The sequence below is a fragment of the Nannospalax galili genome, unplaced genomic scaffold, assembly GCF_000622305.1.
Source record: "Nannospalax galili isolate Female #2095 unplaced genomic scaffold, S.galili_v1.0 scaffold1233, whole genome shotgun sequence".
In the NCBI taxonomy this organism is placed as follows: Eukaryota; Metazoa; Chordata; class Mammalia; order Rodentia; family Spalacidae; genus Nannospalax; species Nannospalax galili.
Genome location: NW_008333791.1, coordinates 163,228 through 180,477, shown reverse-complemented (window position 1 = coordinate 180,477; position 17,250 = coordinate 163,228). Strand labels below are relative to the sequence as shown.

The window sequence follows — 17,250 nt, the reverse complement described above, 5'->3', positions numbered from 1 at the left end:
ACCCGCGTCGCCCCTCCTGTCCGTAGTGGGCCGGGCAGCCATTTTGGGAAGAGCTTTGTTATGGTTGTGGGCTCGGCACCTCTGCCGGTCGGAGAAGGTCGGGACGCCACGGCTTGTCCTCGACCGTCGCGCCGCCGCTGCTGGTGAGTGGAAGCCGCGTGCGTACGGCAGTGGAAAGCCGTCGGGGCCGGGCGCGGGCCTCCTCCCGCTGCCAGACCTTCCGGCTGTGGAAACTAGTTGGAAGGAGGTCTGGCACAGGTGGTTGGCGTCGGCCGGGGGAGGGCGAGTGAGCCCCGCGGTGGACTTGAAACGCCCCCTTCCCCAGCGGGGAACCTTGCCCGCTGAGGTCGCCGGGGCTGTTCTGAGCGCACCTACTTCAACTTCGGTTACCGCCTCGGAGACGCTTACCTGCGGCTCTGGCTACTGCGGAGTTCCGGCTGCAGAGCGGTGGTGTTACTGGGTTTACGGGTTTCTTTTCCTTCCCTGAGAATACGAGTCGAAGGCTTGTTTTCCAATTAAGGGCAACTAGAGGAGGAAAAAGTCGTGCAAGTCAAATGTGGAGAATCTAGGGGAAAGGGGGCCTTTTCGCAGGCGTCTGGGTCCTTCAGATTGTCTTACCAGTTACTTGGCAAACCCCCTCCCCTAGGAAAAAAACAGTTGGCCGCGAAGTAACTTAACCAGTCATTTTTGTTCTACGTTAAATTTTACCTAGTCCATAAAATTCAAAGACTGAAACTAAAATGGCTGTAGCTTGGGGAAGTACCCTGCTGTTGGATCACTTAAATAACGTAACATTTTAGTCGTTTTTCCCTGTGGGACGTTAACTAGATCCTTTGAGCTTTTTTGCTGTTGGCATCTTTGAAGAAAGTAGGTGAGAACAAAGGTGAGGCTCAGGAAGTTTACATAAGATTGGGTGCGGTTTTTTGTTTTTGTTTTTGGTAGTTGCTTATGGTTCTGAAATTGTGCAGTGATCTCTTTTAATCTGCCAGTTTTTGTGCTCTTGAGATTGGCTTGTAAAATGTATTGAATAGTTTTTCTATTTCTTGCTTATGCGGAAGCCTGAAGTTAGTGATAGTTCATGTTTTAATTTAGTAATAGTCACTTCCCTCCCTAAATCCCATCAAAAAGTAATGTGAGAAATCTTCAGTAGACTGAAATTTGTGATTTATTAGTGTTAGTATTTTTTGACATCTTTCCCACCTCAGGTGCCATTAAAGCATGAACATTTTCAAAATGTGTAACTCAGTTTAACAGGTGAAAAATACTTAAGAGGTGATGTGCCTGATTTTTGTGCTTTTTTAAAAAAATATTTTTTATATGTATTGCCTGCATGTATGTAGGTACACCCTTATTATGCAATGCCCAGGGAGGTCAGAAGAGGACTCAGATCCCCTGGGACTGGAGTTGTGGGTGGTTGTTAGCCATCATGTGGATGCTGGGAATCAAATCCCCTGCCCTCTGCATGAGCAGCCAGTGGTCTTAACCACTGAGCCATCTCTTCAGCCCTGTTGTGCCTTTTTTTTAAACATAAGAGCTATCTTTTTGTTTGATGAAGCAAAACAATAAACACAAAAGTGCATGGATTTAGGCCGGGTGTGGAGGCGCACGCCTTTAATCCCAGCACTCAGGAGGCAGAGGCAGGCAAATCTCTGTGAGTTCAAGGCCAGCCTCGTCTCTGTAGCGAATCCAGGCCATCTGTGCTACAGGGCGACCCTGTCTCAGAAAGACCAAAAAAAAAAAAAAAAAAAAAAAAAAAAACCCATGTTAGCAAAAGTGCATGGATTGGAAACAAAATAAATTTTGATTTTGGAAAAGGTGTGCAAGTTCAGGTAGCTAAATTCTGTTCACAAGTAAACTAGAATGCAAATTGTGACTGGAACTGAGGTCCATGAACTGTCATCCTTTCATAATTTTAATTACCTTCATTCATTCTTTCAAACAGAAAAGTTTATTTTTGTCTATCCCTCTAGGAATATTTTTTTTTTTTTAAGTTGTATGTGTGGACATGTACCTTGTGTGGGCATACCTTTGGATCCCCCTGGAGCTGAAGTTGCAGGTGGTTGTGAGCTGCCTTATATGAGTACTGGGAACTGAAAGAACAGCAAGTGCTCCTAACCACTGAGGCATCACTCAGCACACTCCCCCCATGCCCGTTTTTTTCCAGACAGATCTCACTATGATTTGCTATCCTGAAACTTTATGTAAACCAGACTGGCCTTAAACTCAGTAGTGAATTCACCTGCCTCTGCCTCCTTAGTGCTGAGATTGAAGGCATGTACCACCACTCCTGCCCACGCTAGGAATTACTTTGTTGGTCTAGAAGAAAATCATTTAAAGTTCTCTGTAGAAGTTAGAAGTTAATTGCTTTCTGTTTTGATAGTGTTGCTGTCAACATTTAGGTGGGACCTTATCCCTTACTGTGATTCTTTTTTTTTAAATATATTTTTATTTGTTATTTTTATGTGTATGAGTGTTATGCCCGCATGTAGGTAAGTGCACCCGTGTCATGCAATGCCTGTGGAAGACAGAAGAGGCTGTCGGATCCCCTGGAACTGGAGTTGTTAGCTGCCATGTGGGTGCTGGGATTTGAACCTCAGCCTTCTGCAGGAACGGTCAATGTTCTTATCTGCTGTGCCATCTCTCCAGCCCCACTCTAATTCTTTTACTACCTTTTTTTTTAAGAGTACTCAAAATACTTTGCACATGTTGCTCTAAACATTCTTTCAGTTAACTATGGATTATGTGTTTTCAGAGCTCTTGAAATTCAGGGGAGGGATGGGAAGCCTTTATTTTTAATATAACAGTTTTTCTTATCAGCGGTTGTTCAAAATATTAGTTTAAGAAGAGGATATATTTAATCATTTTAATAACTTAGGAATAATAAATCAGGCTATATTTCTGTATATGTGTTGTATACATACATTGTATACATTTTTTTATTTTTGTATACATTGTATACATTTTTTATTTTTAATGTTGGAGATTGAGCCCAGAGCCTAGTGCACTCTAGGCAAGTGTACTATCAATAAACTATATACTTCCGGCTTATATAATTCCCTTTTAAATGCTCAGTTAAATATAAAATATAATGCTGAATCCACTTTCAGCAAAATAGCATATGTTAATTTTATGGTTTAAGTCTATTTAATGTGCCAGGGAGACACTGTTGTTCAAAGTGCTCTCTATATATTACTCTTACGTTGTGAGTAGATAGTATGGGTTTTTTTGTTGTTGTTGTTGTTTTTTTAACATTCTTGGTACTGGGGATTGAACCTTGGGCCTCATCCATGTTAGAATACCATTCTACCACTGAGCTGTATCCCTAGCATTTTTGTTTTGTTTTTTAGACTTATTTTTTGAGATAAGGTCTCTCTAAATTGCCTTGGTAAATCTTGAACTTGATTATACCCTGTGTAGACCTTGAACTTGTGACCCTGCTGCATAGTTGGAATTACATGTGTACATCATGCCTGGCTATGTAGGTGTTTTATTCATTTTTTTAAAATATTCTATTTATTATTTTTATTATTTTATGTGTATGAGTGTATTGCCTGGATGTATGTGGGTGCACCCGTGTCGTGCAATGCCACAGAGGTCAGAAGAGGGCTTCAGATTCCCCTAGAACTTAAGGACGGTTTGTAGCCGCCGTGTGGATGCTGGGAATTGAACCCCGGTCCTCTGCAATAGCAGTCGGTGCTCTTAACTGCTGAGCCATCTCTCCAGCCCCCTTATTCCTCATTTTGTAGTTGAGAAAAATGAGGCAGAGACTCATTTGGCTAATAGGCCATTGAGTTTATATCCAAACCTAAGCAGCCTATGTCATTGTGCTTGGCTGCTGCCTTTTACTGGGAAGTTTGGAGAGGTTTTTGTGTGGTTGGTGGTGGGGGGTGGGGGTCTGTTCTGTTTTGTTTTGATATCTCGAGACAGGATCTCACTATGCATTTCCAGCTGGCCTGGAATTCACTATGTGTAGACTAGTCTTTCTTCCAATTCTGAGATCCACTGGCCTCTGCTTCTGGAGAGCTGGGATTAAAGGCATGTATCACTACACCTGATCTTGGTTACTTATTTGGTTGGTTTTTGCAGTAATAAGGATTTGAATGCAGTGCCTCATACATCCTAAGCAAGTGTTCTGCCTTCAGCCCTGCCTGCTTTTACACATGAAAGTTAAACCATTGGAATAAGAGGTGTAAATCATTTTAAGGGATCCTAACTCTGAAAAATGGTTCATAGAAAATGAAAATTTAGAATCTGGGCATGGTGGCACATGCCTTAAATCCCAGCAGAGGCAGGTGGATCTCTGTGAGTTCCAGGCACCCTGGGGCTACAGGGAGAAAAAGATCAAAAGGAAGAAGAAAAAAGGAAACTTTAGGACTGACAAGGTAGCTCAGCAGATAAAGGCACTTGCTGCTAAACCTGACAATCTGAATTTAATCCATGGGACTCGCATGGAAGGAGAGACGAACTCCTGCAAGTTGTTTTGTGACCTCCCCACTCAAACTGACACATGTGCTCACAGACTCACACCCAATAATAAATGTAATAAGAAAAGAAAAACAAAATTTGGGCTGGAGATAGCTCAGTGGGTAAAGCACTTTCATGAGGACCTGAGTTCAGATCTCCAGAACCCAGGTAAAAGCAATTCACACCTGTAATCCCAGTGTTCCTACAGCCAGATAAGAGAATCCCGGAAGCTGTGGGCCAGCTAGCCTGGCATATGCTGCAGCAGACAAGAGACTTTCTCTCAAACAAGTTGGAAGGTGAAGGGTGATAACCAGAGGTTGTTCTCTGACTTCAGCCTGCAAAGTGGTACATGTGCACCTGCCTTCACAAATGGATACACAACACACATGCACAGAGAAATTTATTAAAAAGAAAAAAAAAAGGCAAATTTGGGTTTGTGTAAATGGGAGGGATCTAGGTGGGGCACAGATCAGATCACATATTACTTCATAAGTCACTGTAGTTACTGTTGTCTGGAATTTAATATGTAGTGATTCTATTGGAGATAGAACACTTCAAGTTACTTCTAAATCAGACCTAATGATTTGTTTGCCTTTGAAATTTGCACCAAACAAAACTACCTACAATTAGGAAAAAAAGATTCTTTAAGAAGAATTGAACTTATTTTTCTCCACAGGTATACCTTAAATAATTATAAGATAAATTACCTAATATGTAAATTGAGTTTCATAGGTGATTTCAAATATACTAAAAGGTATTGAAACGGGACTGTTATTTTCTTTAAAGCAAATAAACCTTTTGCTGATTGTTTGACAAACTAATTTTCTGCAAAACAAATACTGGAGGCAGTACTTGGTACCAATGTCAGTGTATTTGTGACTGGGGATACCTGGATGATCAGAAATAATATTCCCGCCACCAGAGAACTTTACAGTTTAACAGATTAAGCACAAAAAAAACAGACTAACAACACAGCTGTCTTTTTTTCTTTCTTTCTTTCTTTTTGGGGGATTTAGGGGAGTGATGGTGGTTCTGGGGATCAAACCCAGAGCTTTGTAAATGCTATCACTGAACTTTGTACCACTTTGTACATGTACCACTGAACTACATACTAGCAGCCCTGTTACCCTTCTTAAGTCGATTTTAAAATACTCATTAAGTTAACCAACCTTTTCTGTGAACAGACTACTTTGCTTTGTTATCCAGACAAAAGGGCTAATCACCAGCATGAAGAAAATTGAACATGACGTTTAAGATTGACAGTATTTAGCTGGGCATGGTGGCACACGCCTTTAGTCCCAGCACTCGGGAGGCAGAGGCAGGCAGATCCTTGTGAGTTCAAGGCCAGCCTGGTCTATATAGTGAGTTCCAGGTCAGCTGGGGCTACAGGGAGACCCTGTTTCAAAAAAAAGACTTAAAAAAGATTGGCAATTTTTTTGTGTGTGTGTGGTGGTGGTGGTGTTGTCTCTTTGAGACAGGGTCTTCCTCTAGTCCCAGCTGACCTGAACTCACTATGTAGACCAGGCTGGCCTTGAACTCACAAGGATCCACCTGCCTCTGCCTCCCGAGTGCTGGGACTAAAGGTGTGCGCCACCACACCCGGCAATATTTTATTTTATTTTATTTTCCCTGAAATTGACTATACTTTAAATTTAGCTTATTGCAAACCCTTGTTTGAACTTAAAAGTTTGAATTTCACTTAACTGTCTTGGACCATCTTTAGCTATACCTGTAAAAAGTTAATATATCTTAAAATATTTTATTTTATTATTTGTATTTTATGTGTACGAGTGTATTACCTGCATGTATGTGAGTGCACCCGTGTCATGCAATGCTAGAGGTCAGAAGAGGGCTTCGGATTCCCCTGGAACTGGAGTTAAGGACAGTTCGTAGCCGCCATGTGGGTGCTGGGAATCAAACCCAGGTCTTCTGCAAGAGCAGTCAGTGCTCTTAACCGCTGAGCCATCTCTCCAGCCCCAAAAGTTAATATATTTTAAACAAGTGCCAAAATGAATAAAATAATGCATTGGACTCTTATAGCATATAAAAAGTCTGTATAATTGGTAGCTTTGATATTTATAAAATGCAGTTAGTTTGGGTTTTTTGTTGTTCATGTTGCTAATTAAAAGAGTTGGGCCTAGAGGTTTAGCCCAGTGGTAGACCACTCGCCTAACATATGGTATGTGCAAGGCCCTGGATTCTATCCCTAGCACCACCACCCCTCAAAAAAAAAAAAAAAATTGGAACTATTCTAGTTTTTCTTATTGTTCATGAATTACTCTGCTTTTCAGTTAGTTTTGCCTATTTTACTGGGTATGATAGGAACCATTTATTTGGACTTCATAAGCTGTGTGCTGTAAGAATCCAGTATGTGATCTTATTCCTGTCAGCTCTTGTTTAAAATAAATATTAACTTTTCTACAGGTCTGCTTGGAGAGGTTCCAGATAGGTAACTAATAAAACATAGTGAAAATAGAGGATTCAAGCAGCTTTCTGTGATTCTAAAGGTCAGTTTTCATCATATCTACAGAAAAAATCTTACAATATGATTGTAATAAAGGGCAATGATTTTGTAAGCAGACTACCTAGTTTGGGTGTCACTTTGTCCCTTTACAGTTTTGTGACCTTGGGTGGGATTTAGATGATACTTGGAGTGGCTTTATTTCTTTTTTAAAAAGTTTTTTTAAACTTTAGGTTTTTTTATATTTCATAATTGTTATTTGATGTATATGAGTGTGTTGCCTACATGTATGTAAGGGCACCCATGTCATGCAGTGCCTGAAGACGTCAGAAGAGGGAGTCAGATTCCCCTGGAACTAGAGTTAGGGATGGTTGTTAGTCACCATGCAGGTGCTTGGACTCAGCCTTTGGTCCTCTGCAAAAGCAGCCAGTGCTTTTAACCACTGAGCCATCTCTCAAGCCCCTATTTCTTATATATTTTCTATTGACTTTAAATCTATGTATGTTTGTATATGTTGGTCACCAGTGAGTGCATGTGGAGGCCACAATTCAAAATTCAGTGTCTTCCTTTATGGTTCTTCACTTAAAATTTTTCATTTGTTTATTTTGTATGTGTGTATGTCTGTAAGTGGGCTTGTGGAAGTGAGAGGACAACTTGTGGGAACCAGTCTTCCTTCCCATGAGTCCTGGGGATCAAACTTAGGTTGTCATGGCCTGAACCATCTCATGAATGAGGCATAGTAGGTAGCTTACATGTAATCCGAGCGCTTGGGATGAAGAGACAAGAGAATCAGGAGTTTAAAGCTATCCTTAGGTATGTACAGAGTGAGTTGTAGGCCCGCCTGAGCTATATGAGACCACTCCCCCCCCCTAAAAAAAAAAGCAGGGCGTGGTGGCGCACACCCTTAATCTCCCAGCACTTAGAAGGCAGAGGCAGGCAGATGTCTGTGAGTTAAAGGCCAGCCTGGTCTACATAGTGAGTTCCAGGTCAGCTAGGGCTACAGGGAGAACCTGTCTCAAAAAAAAGGGGGGGGCAACCAACAACAAAACACGTTGTGTTTTCATAATCTTGTATAAATATACTAACCTTGAAATTACTACGTTTCAAAAACTTAGTGCATGTTTGCAACAGCATGAACATGGCAATTAGGGGACAACTTTTGGAACTCAGTACTCTTCTACCATGTGTGCCCCAATTGAACTCAGATTGTCAAGCTTAACAGCAGGCACCTTTATCCACTGAACCATCTTGCTGGCCTAGTTATGTGAATCTTAATAGCCAGAATTTAATACATCATTTTGTATCTTAGCCGTAAATGTTTCCATTCATTTTGTGTTCTGGGCTCTGGTAGAATTTACCTTATCCTGGTCTTACTTTATTTTTTATTTTTCTTTTATGTGTATGAGTATATTGCCTGCGTGTACATAAGGGCACCCGTGTTGTACAGTGCCTCTGGAGGGCATAAGAGGGCATTAGGTCCCCTGGAACTGAAGTTATGGATGGTTGTTAGCTACCATATGGGTACTGGGATTTGAACCCAGGTCTTCCACAAGAGCAGCCAGTGCTCTTAACTGCAGAGCCATCTATACTAGTGAGATACAAAGATATCAGCAGTTGGTGGCATTGCTAGCTGGAGCAGTTTTCTAAGCAAGCTCTTCCTATGTTGTGAGTCTCCTTAGTTTCTTCATTGTTTTATTTATTTGCCAGGTCAAAGAGAGTCTCTTACTAGTTCTCTGAACTCCCAGTGGTTTTCTGATAAATTCCTTTTCTGGTTAAGCTACCTAAATGAAGTTTTTTGTTTTTTTTTTTAAAGCCAAGGACCCTAATTAGTGCAATTTGCTATTCCTAGAAAATTTTGTAACTGCTCTAATTAGTGTTGCTTAATAATACATGAAAGTTGAAAACTTTTATGTCTTTCTTAACAGACCAGTCTTAGGTTCTGCTTTTAAATGCCTTTGACACTTGGGAGGCAGAGACTGGCAGATCTCTTGTACATTGGAGCCCAGTCAGATCAGACAGGGCTGCATAGTGAGACATTGTCTAAAAAAAAATTCTTGGGGCTTTGGATATAGGTCTATTGACAGTATACTTGCCTAGCATGCATGAAACCCCTGGGATATTAGACTAGGTAGATATGCAGAATTTCTAACACCCAGAAATTGCTGCTGTTAATAATTTAATACTTTTTTTTCCCCTAGATCATTGTTGAAGCACATACAGTGGATTTTTAATTTTATTTTATTTATTTATTTTTTTTTTTTTTGGTCTTTTTGAAGCAGGGTCTCCCTGTAAGCCCCAGCTATTCTGGAACTCACTATGTAGACCAGGCTGGCCTTGAACTCACAGAGATCTGCCTGCCTCTGTCTCCCAAGTGCTGGGACTACAGGCATGTGCCACCACACCCGGCATTTTATTTCATTTTTTAAAAACTATGCCACCAGGTTTGGTGGCACATGCCTTTAATCCCAGCCTTCAGGAGGCAGAGACAGGTGGATCTCTGTGAGTTTGAGGCCAACCTGGTCTCCATAACAAATACAGGCCAGCTGCAGCTACAGGAAGACCTTGTCTCAAAAAAAAAAAACTATGCCAGGCATGGTGGCGCACACTTTCAATCCCAGCACTCAGGAGATACAGGCAGGCAGATTTCTGTGAGTTCGAGGCCAGCCTGGTCTGCACGGTGAGTTCCAGGCCAGCTGGGGCTACAGGGAGACCCTGACTCAAAAAGACCCCCTCCCTAAAAATAAAACCCAATTTTAAAAATTATTTTATATATATGAATGTAGTGCCTGCATATGTGTGTGTCAGTACAGCCATATGCCGGTGGAGGCCAGAAGAGGGCTTTGAATCCCCTGGAACTGAAGTTACAGATGGTTGTTAGCCACTATGTGAGTGCTGGGATTTGAATCCACGTCTTTCACAAGAGCAACCAGTGCTCTTAACTACTGAGCCATCTCACCAGCCCCTCTAATTTTATTAAAATGAGGTCAACTTGCATTTAAAAGTTATGTCTACTTCCGTGTAAGTAAATGTTAATTTTCTTAAGTTCTTGAATTTTTCTCTAAGCTCGTTTACAGCTAAAAGCTTGATAGTCACATCTGAGTGGTTTTGGCTAGACTACAAGGCCATTCCTTTTTTGCTCGTATTATAAAATACCTGGTGCCTGGATGATCTACTTTAGTAATGCTAAGATTGATTCTGGATTCAGGCAATGGTAACAGAATACACCCACCTAAGTGTTCCATTCAGTGGTTTCTAGTATATTTGCAGAGCTCACTAGTTGTAGAACATTTTCATCACCTCAAAATGAAACCTTATAGCCATTAGATACACTTAGCATTCCATTTTTCTCCAGCCCCTAGGCAACTGTTACTCTCCTTTATGCTCTTTTGATTTGCTCATTGTGGGCATTACATACATCCACAATCATAGACTATCTGGTCTTTCCTGATTTGATGTCTTTGTTTTTTAATTTAGTTTTAGTTTAGATGTATGAGTGTGTTTTGCCTGTGTGTATGTAGGTATACCACATGTTTGCAATGTCCACAGAGGCCAGAAGAAGCCGTTGGATCCCCTGGAATTGGAGTTATGGACAATTGTTAACTGTCATGTGGGTGCAATTGAACCCAGGTCCTCTGCAAAAGCAGCCAGTACTTTTCTTTTTAAATTGACTTTTTGTGTATTTCATATAGAACATCCTAATTATCTTTATACTCCCTTCGTCACCCAGGAGTAATCAGCTGCCAATAATTCTTTGATTAAGATTGGGGCCTGCTGTCCATTTCCACAGTTCTGTGCTGGGTTTTTGTCTGCTTGCTTGACTTTGCACAGGTCTTGTGCATGCTGACACCATTGCTGTAGGTTTGTATGAGAAGGGTCCCAGGAGCTTGTGAGATTCTATTTCCATATGGTCACCCCTCCTCCCTGACTCTTAAAATCTTTCTGCCCCCTCTTCCAAAATGGTCTTTGAGCCCTGGGTGGGTGGATTTTAATATAGGAGTCCTGTCCAAGGCCCACACACTGTAGACTCTTATTCTTTGCTTTTTGGCCATTTGTTGCCTATAAAAGGCATAAGGTTCCAGGCCCTCTGTTGCATGTGGGAGCTTCATTGATGAGAATTGAAATATGCATTAGTGTTCTCTTCCTCCCTTGTTCTATGTTCTGTGAGCCTTTGGTGTAGAGGTTGCATCATAGATGTGCCACTTAAGCTTGGGAAATTCGCAATCTCTGTGTGTGACCAGTTGTGGAACTCTGTAATAATCTGTGTTGAAAAAGAAGCTTCTTTGATGGATGGTGACTGGGCTACTTGTCTGTAAATTTAAGGATCCATATTTTGCTCACAGTAAGAAATTACATTTGTTTTCTCTATGATCTCTCTAGCTATGTGTATTTGGCTAAGTTTACAGTACCACACATGAGTTTTCTCCCATTGAGTGGGCTTTAAGTCCAATTAAGTAGGTGTTGATTACCTCCAAGATAAAAGTGCCACTACTGCACCAGTGTAGTTTGCTGTGCTGTTCATTGATGTGGTTTTTAAGCCTTGAAGCTGGGGTTGGACCATCAGTTGATGTTCTCCCTTACCAGTTTGGGTTGTGCTCTCCAAAGGTATGAGAGCTAGCCTTCAGGGGAGGTTCTAGTTCCATTGCTCCCAATCCTGTGTCCGAAGTATGTCCTATCTTCAGCAAAAGGGTATTACCTTCAAGTTCTGGGAGGCAATCAAAGACTGTGGCAAAAGCCTATGTAATTTGGGGAGTCTCTTGGACTACCCTAGGCAACAACTCAAAGGAAGGTTTCTCCTGTCTCATGTTGTTTCTTGTTATGTAGCCTTCAGCTATGTACACGGACTCAAGTAAGATATTGTATATTTAATTTTTCAGTAGGTTTTTGAACTAATACAATTCCCTCTGGTTTTTTATAATAGCTAGGCAATATTTATCGCTCCTCTCTCTCTCCCTGTCTTATCCTCCCTCCCCACCCTCCCCATTTAAAGTGACCCCATTTTCCCCATTTCTTCTTGATAATTCCTGTCTGCTTTGGTCTCACCTCTCATGAGCTCTTTCTTCCCCTTTGTCCCCATAGTTCCTTGTATAGCCCTTCCTTTCCCCTCCCATTAGCTCTTCAACCCCATAGTGTCTTGACTTCTTTTATGTAGCATAGTATTTTCAAGGTCCATTCATATTGTGGTATATATCATACTTCTTATGGTTATGTGTGATTAGCATTAGTGAATACTACAGTGTAATGTGTCCCTCAAAATTCCTGTATTAGAAATTTAATTCCTGAGTCAATAGTGTTGAGAGGTGGAACTTTAAAGATTAGGTCAAGAGGACTTTGCTCTCATGGATAGATTGATGCTCTCATCGTCAAGTGGGATGGGATAAGTTATCTTGGGAGTGGGTCCCTGTAAGGTAGATGAATTCCAGTCCCCTCTCTTGCTTTTTGGTCATGGGATGATGATGTAAGAATGGTCTCTCTGGATTGGACCTCTCAATCTTGGACTTCTCAGTCTCTAGGATTATGATAAATATATCTCTGGTCTTTATAAATTACCTCGTTTCAGGTGTTTTGTTAATAGCACAAAATGGATTAAAACAGTGCCATAGAGATTTTTGAAAAGTCGTTATATACTCATTTATACTTCCACCAGCAGTGTATGATAATTTCTTGTGCATACCATACCTTTGTGCAGTATTTGATAGTGTCAGAGTTTATCAGTTGATAAATGTGAAGTATCTCATGTGTTTTTTAAAAAGATTTATTTTAAATTGTGTGTGTGAGCGCGCACGCGCGTGTGCACGCGTGCTGATACCCATGGAGACCAGAAGAGGGTGTCAGATCCTCCAGAGCTGTTGTTGAAGATGGTTGTAAGTCTTCTGAAAGTATGAATTAGTGGGCTGGAGATGATAGATTGCTTGTCTAGCATGTGTGACGCCCTGGGTTCAGTTCCCTAGCACTGTATAAACTGGGTATGGTAGCATATGCCTATAATCCTCAAAGGTGGAGGCAGGAGTACCAGAAAGTTCAAGGCCACCCTCAGCTATATAGTGAGTTTAAGGCCAGTCTGGGCCACATGAGACCCTGTTTCAAAATGAAATTAAAAATGAATTCAAGGTAACACTAAAATGATATTTAATATGTCATATCTTTATATCATGTGTTTTACTTCACTTGAATTGTTTCAAGAACCTCTTTTAAAAATTTATTTTGTGTATGAATGCTTTGCCTGCATGTAAGTGTACATGGGCACGCAGTACCCACAGACAAGAAGAGGATGTTGGATCCCCTGGAACTGGAATTAATCTCGTTATATATAACCTGCCATGTGAGTGCTAGGTACTGACAGTAATTCTTCATGTTCATGGTGTTACAGTTAATGTATGCCTGTGCTAATAAGATGAGGTTAATTGACATATTCATCACCTCAGACATTTACCATTTCTTTGTGCTAGGAACACTCAAAATCTTCTCAATCTGTGATTTTGCACTATTCAGTTAATTGTTGTCAAGCGTAGTTATCCTGTATTAGAGCATTAGAAGTGGGGTGTTTTGTTTTGTTTTGTTTTGGTCTTTTTAGGACAGGGTCTCCCTGTAGCCCCAGCTGGCCTGGACCAGGCTGGCCTTGAACTTATAGAAATCCACCTGCCTCTGTCTCCCAAGTGCTGGGATTAAGGGCGTGCACCACCATGCCCAACTACATTAGAAGTTTTTGCTCCTGTCCACTTGCTCCTCTGTTAACTGTCTTCTTACCCCCAACTATCTTTCTCTGGCTCTGCTAACCACTATTTATTTTTAATTTGTGTGTGTATGTAATAATATATGTACATGTGTGAGAGTACCCATACCTGTAGAGGCCTAAGGAAAATATCTACTGTCCTGCTATATCACATTCCACCTTAATTCACTGAGACCCTGTGTCTTACTAAACTTGAAGCTCATCGCTTTCTACAGGCCAGCCAGCAGGCTCCTGGGATCTTTCTGTTCCGCTTGACACTGGGCTTACAGGCACACACACCAATCCCATCCTCTTTACATAGGCATTAGGGATTTGAACTCAGATCGTCCTTACATGCTTAGAGCAGGCACTCTTAGAAACTAGGCCATCTCCCTAGTCTCTATTCTTCCATCTAGTTTATGACATTACCTTTTCAGCTTCCACATATGTGAGAATATGTAATGTTTATCTTTTCATGCTTTGTTTTACTCAACGTGTCTTGCGTTTTCATCCGTGTTGCTGCAGTTGCTAGGCTTTCGGTTTCAGTGGTTGAATGATTCGCCCTACTACATTTTCTTTATCCATTCATCTTGTTGGTGGATACTTAGGTTGATTTCATATCTTAGCTGTTGTGAATACAAGCGTATTCGTTACTTTTCTGTTGCTGTGATAAAAACACCATGACCGAGGGAACTTACAAAAGGAAGAGTTTATTTAGCTTACAGTTCCAAAGGAGCAGGAGTCCATCATGGCGATAAGGCATTGCGGCAGAGGTGGCTGAATTAGGCGCAGAAGCTAAATGCTCACATCTTCAAGCAGGCACAGGAAGCAGAGAGCAACTGGAGATCCAGCATGGCCACACCTTCTAAGACCTCCTAAAACAGCAGCACCAACTGGGGACAAAATGCTCAAATACTTGGAGCCTATGGGGGACATTCTCATTCAAACCACTGTGGTGCTTCAATAAACATGTGAATATAGATGTTTCTTTAGCATACTGATCTCATTGCTGGATCATAGGGCAGTCCTACAAATCCTAAAGTAGAAAAGACTTTCCTGTGCTTTAAGAACTGGAGTTTTATTAACATTGGAGTTTTGAGAAGTCAGTGAGAGAAAAGCATGTGAATTTTGAAGACAATTTAAGAAAACTCTTAAGTTTTCTTCCCTTAAACACAGGTAACTGTTATTCACAGAATTCACTTTTATATTGGTGGTGAAAATTATACTAGAATTTGTGACTTCATGGTACTAATTTGTCACTTCTGGTCTTTATAACCTCCAAGTTAAATATAAAAGTCCTTGGAGATGGCTGAGTTTTTCTTTCTCAAGGTTGCTAGATTTACTAAACTTTCTTACGAAGTTAACCTACTCTCACCCACGTAAGGACTCCCTATTGGGCTGTCTTATCCAGAACTTTAAACTTCTTCAGGGGGATGGGATGAAACCAAACACTGATTTTTTTCTCTTGCAATACTGTCTGGGCACAATACAAACTTGCTAATGACAGTTTAGATAATGACAGGCTAGAGAATGGAACTTTGAATTTCATAATTCCAAAAAAAAACTGCATACAACATTGTGGAAAATGATCTAAGCCTCTAAGCCTTTTTTTGTGTTTGTTTTGTTTTTGAGACAGGGTCTCACTATGTAGCCCTTGCTAACCTGGAACTCCTGTGTAGACCAGGCTGAGATCCTGATACTAAAGGCATGTACCACCACCTCGTCTGACATAAGAGCCTTTTTCTTTCTCTTGTAATCCACCCTCTCTCTGCCAGGCCTTCATATTTCTGTCTGTCTACTAGACCTGCAAGGCTTTTCAGATTTTGTTGCTCCATGAAAAACCTGCTCCACTTAAAGACCACTCTCTCCAAAGAGTGGAAACAAGCTTTCAACCAAAATTAGATGCTCCCCCTTTTAAGAGATTTCCTCTGATTTCTACTTCGATATCCCAGTCCTTCAGCTCCTTAAAGTTGCTCACACTTGCCCTCCTATAACCTTCCTCCAATTCCCCAGAATTTCACCCCTCAACCCCAATCCAGCTGCTTTCTTCTGTCTCCCTAATGACTGACACAAACTTGAAGCCTTTCTACTCCCATACTTGGGGACATAAATCATCTCTCCTGCCAGTTCCAGGTTGATTTCTCTATGTACTAAAACCAGAGTATATTGTATTTTCAGCATAGGGTGGACAATAGTTTTGGTGAACAATCCAGAGCAATGACAATAGCCTGCGTTGTTTTGGGTGCCCCTTGGGGCTCCATGACCAGTAACTCATAGGGAAGTATCCCATACCTGGCACTGAGATTTCATTTAATAGCCCATGTCTTGGGGAAGCATTATCTACCTGTGCAGAGTACCTCCATGCAAACTTCCTCAAAACATTTTTTTTAATTAGCTTACAGAGTAATGGGTTTCCAGAAGGTTTTGTGGGTTTTTTGTTTTGGTTTGTTTTTTGTTTTTGGTCTTTTTGAGACAGGGTCTCCTTGTAGCACCACCTGGCCTGTAACTCATTATGTAGATCAGAACTCACAGAGATCCACTTGCCTCTGCCTCCCAAGTGCTGAGACTAAAGGCTTGTGCCACCATACCCGGCTCAGAAGGTGTGTATACACACACGCGCGCACACACACACACACACACACACACACACACACCTCTTTATTGTCAACTTACCCCTGATCTGAACTATCTCCCTAGCCCTCTATGTTCCTTTTATATTTTATTTATCTATTTATTTGGAGACAGAGTCTGTGTAGCCCTAGCTGACCTGGAACTCACAGAGATCCCCCTGCCTCTCTGTCTTGAGTGCTGGGATTAAAGGTGTGCGCCACCATGTCCAACTCCACCTTATTTTTTGAAGTACCATCTCACTGAACCTGGAGCTCACCTGTTCAGTTAGGCTGGCCGGTCAGCAAGCCCCATAGATCCTCATGTCTCTGCCTCCCAGTATTAGAATTATAGCTACTGTGTCCAGCTTTTTTATGCTGGTGCTAGGGATCCAAATTCAAGTTCTCTTGCCTACATGTCACCCACTGAGCCACTGAGCCATCTCCCAAGCCCCTTTTTGTTTGTTTTTGACATGGGGTCTCACTATGTTGCCCAAACTGGCCTTGAATACATGATTCTGCTGCTTCAACCTTTTAAGTAGGGTTGCAGGCATCTGTACCTAGCTCAGAAACTACTTTTGGATGTATGTATTTTTTTTTTAATTTATTGGAAAGTAATTAGAACCAGGAAAGTGACAAAAATGCAAAAGCAATGAAATAGAATTTGAAGAATTTTTCTATTTTTTTATTCTTGTATCTCATCTCATCTCTTGCCCTGACTTTCAACATTATCTGCTGAGTTGGTTATATTTTCTTGTTCTAACAGAATTAGTGACAGATACAACTTAAGGGAGGCTTTATTGTGGCTCATGGTTCAGGGGATACAGTTCATCATGAAAGAAGATACATGGTGTAGGAATAAGAAATCTTAATTGGTAGAGATGCAAGTGCCAGCATCTCAGTGTTAGTAGCAAAAACAGTGAGTCTTTCTGCAAGGAACAATATATTCTGAAATGAAATGGAGATCTTTTTTAAAGGTTAAAAACTCATCCAATTTTATGTCTTACAGG

The 17,250-nt window shown here is 41.1% G+C and overlaps 1 protein-coding gene across 1 annotated transcript in view; it reads left to right on the top strand.

The window, feature by feature from the left end:
• Window positions 1-13: 13 nt before the first annotated feature.
• Gpbp1l1 (GC-rich promoter binding protein 1 like 1) overlaps window positions 14-17,250 on the top strand; it is a gene marked incomplete in the record, with an annotated part of 57,426 nt that continues 40,189 nt past the window's right edge. The window contains 1 exon segment of the mRNA XM_029561288.1: window positions 14-143.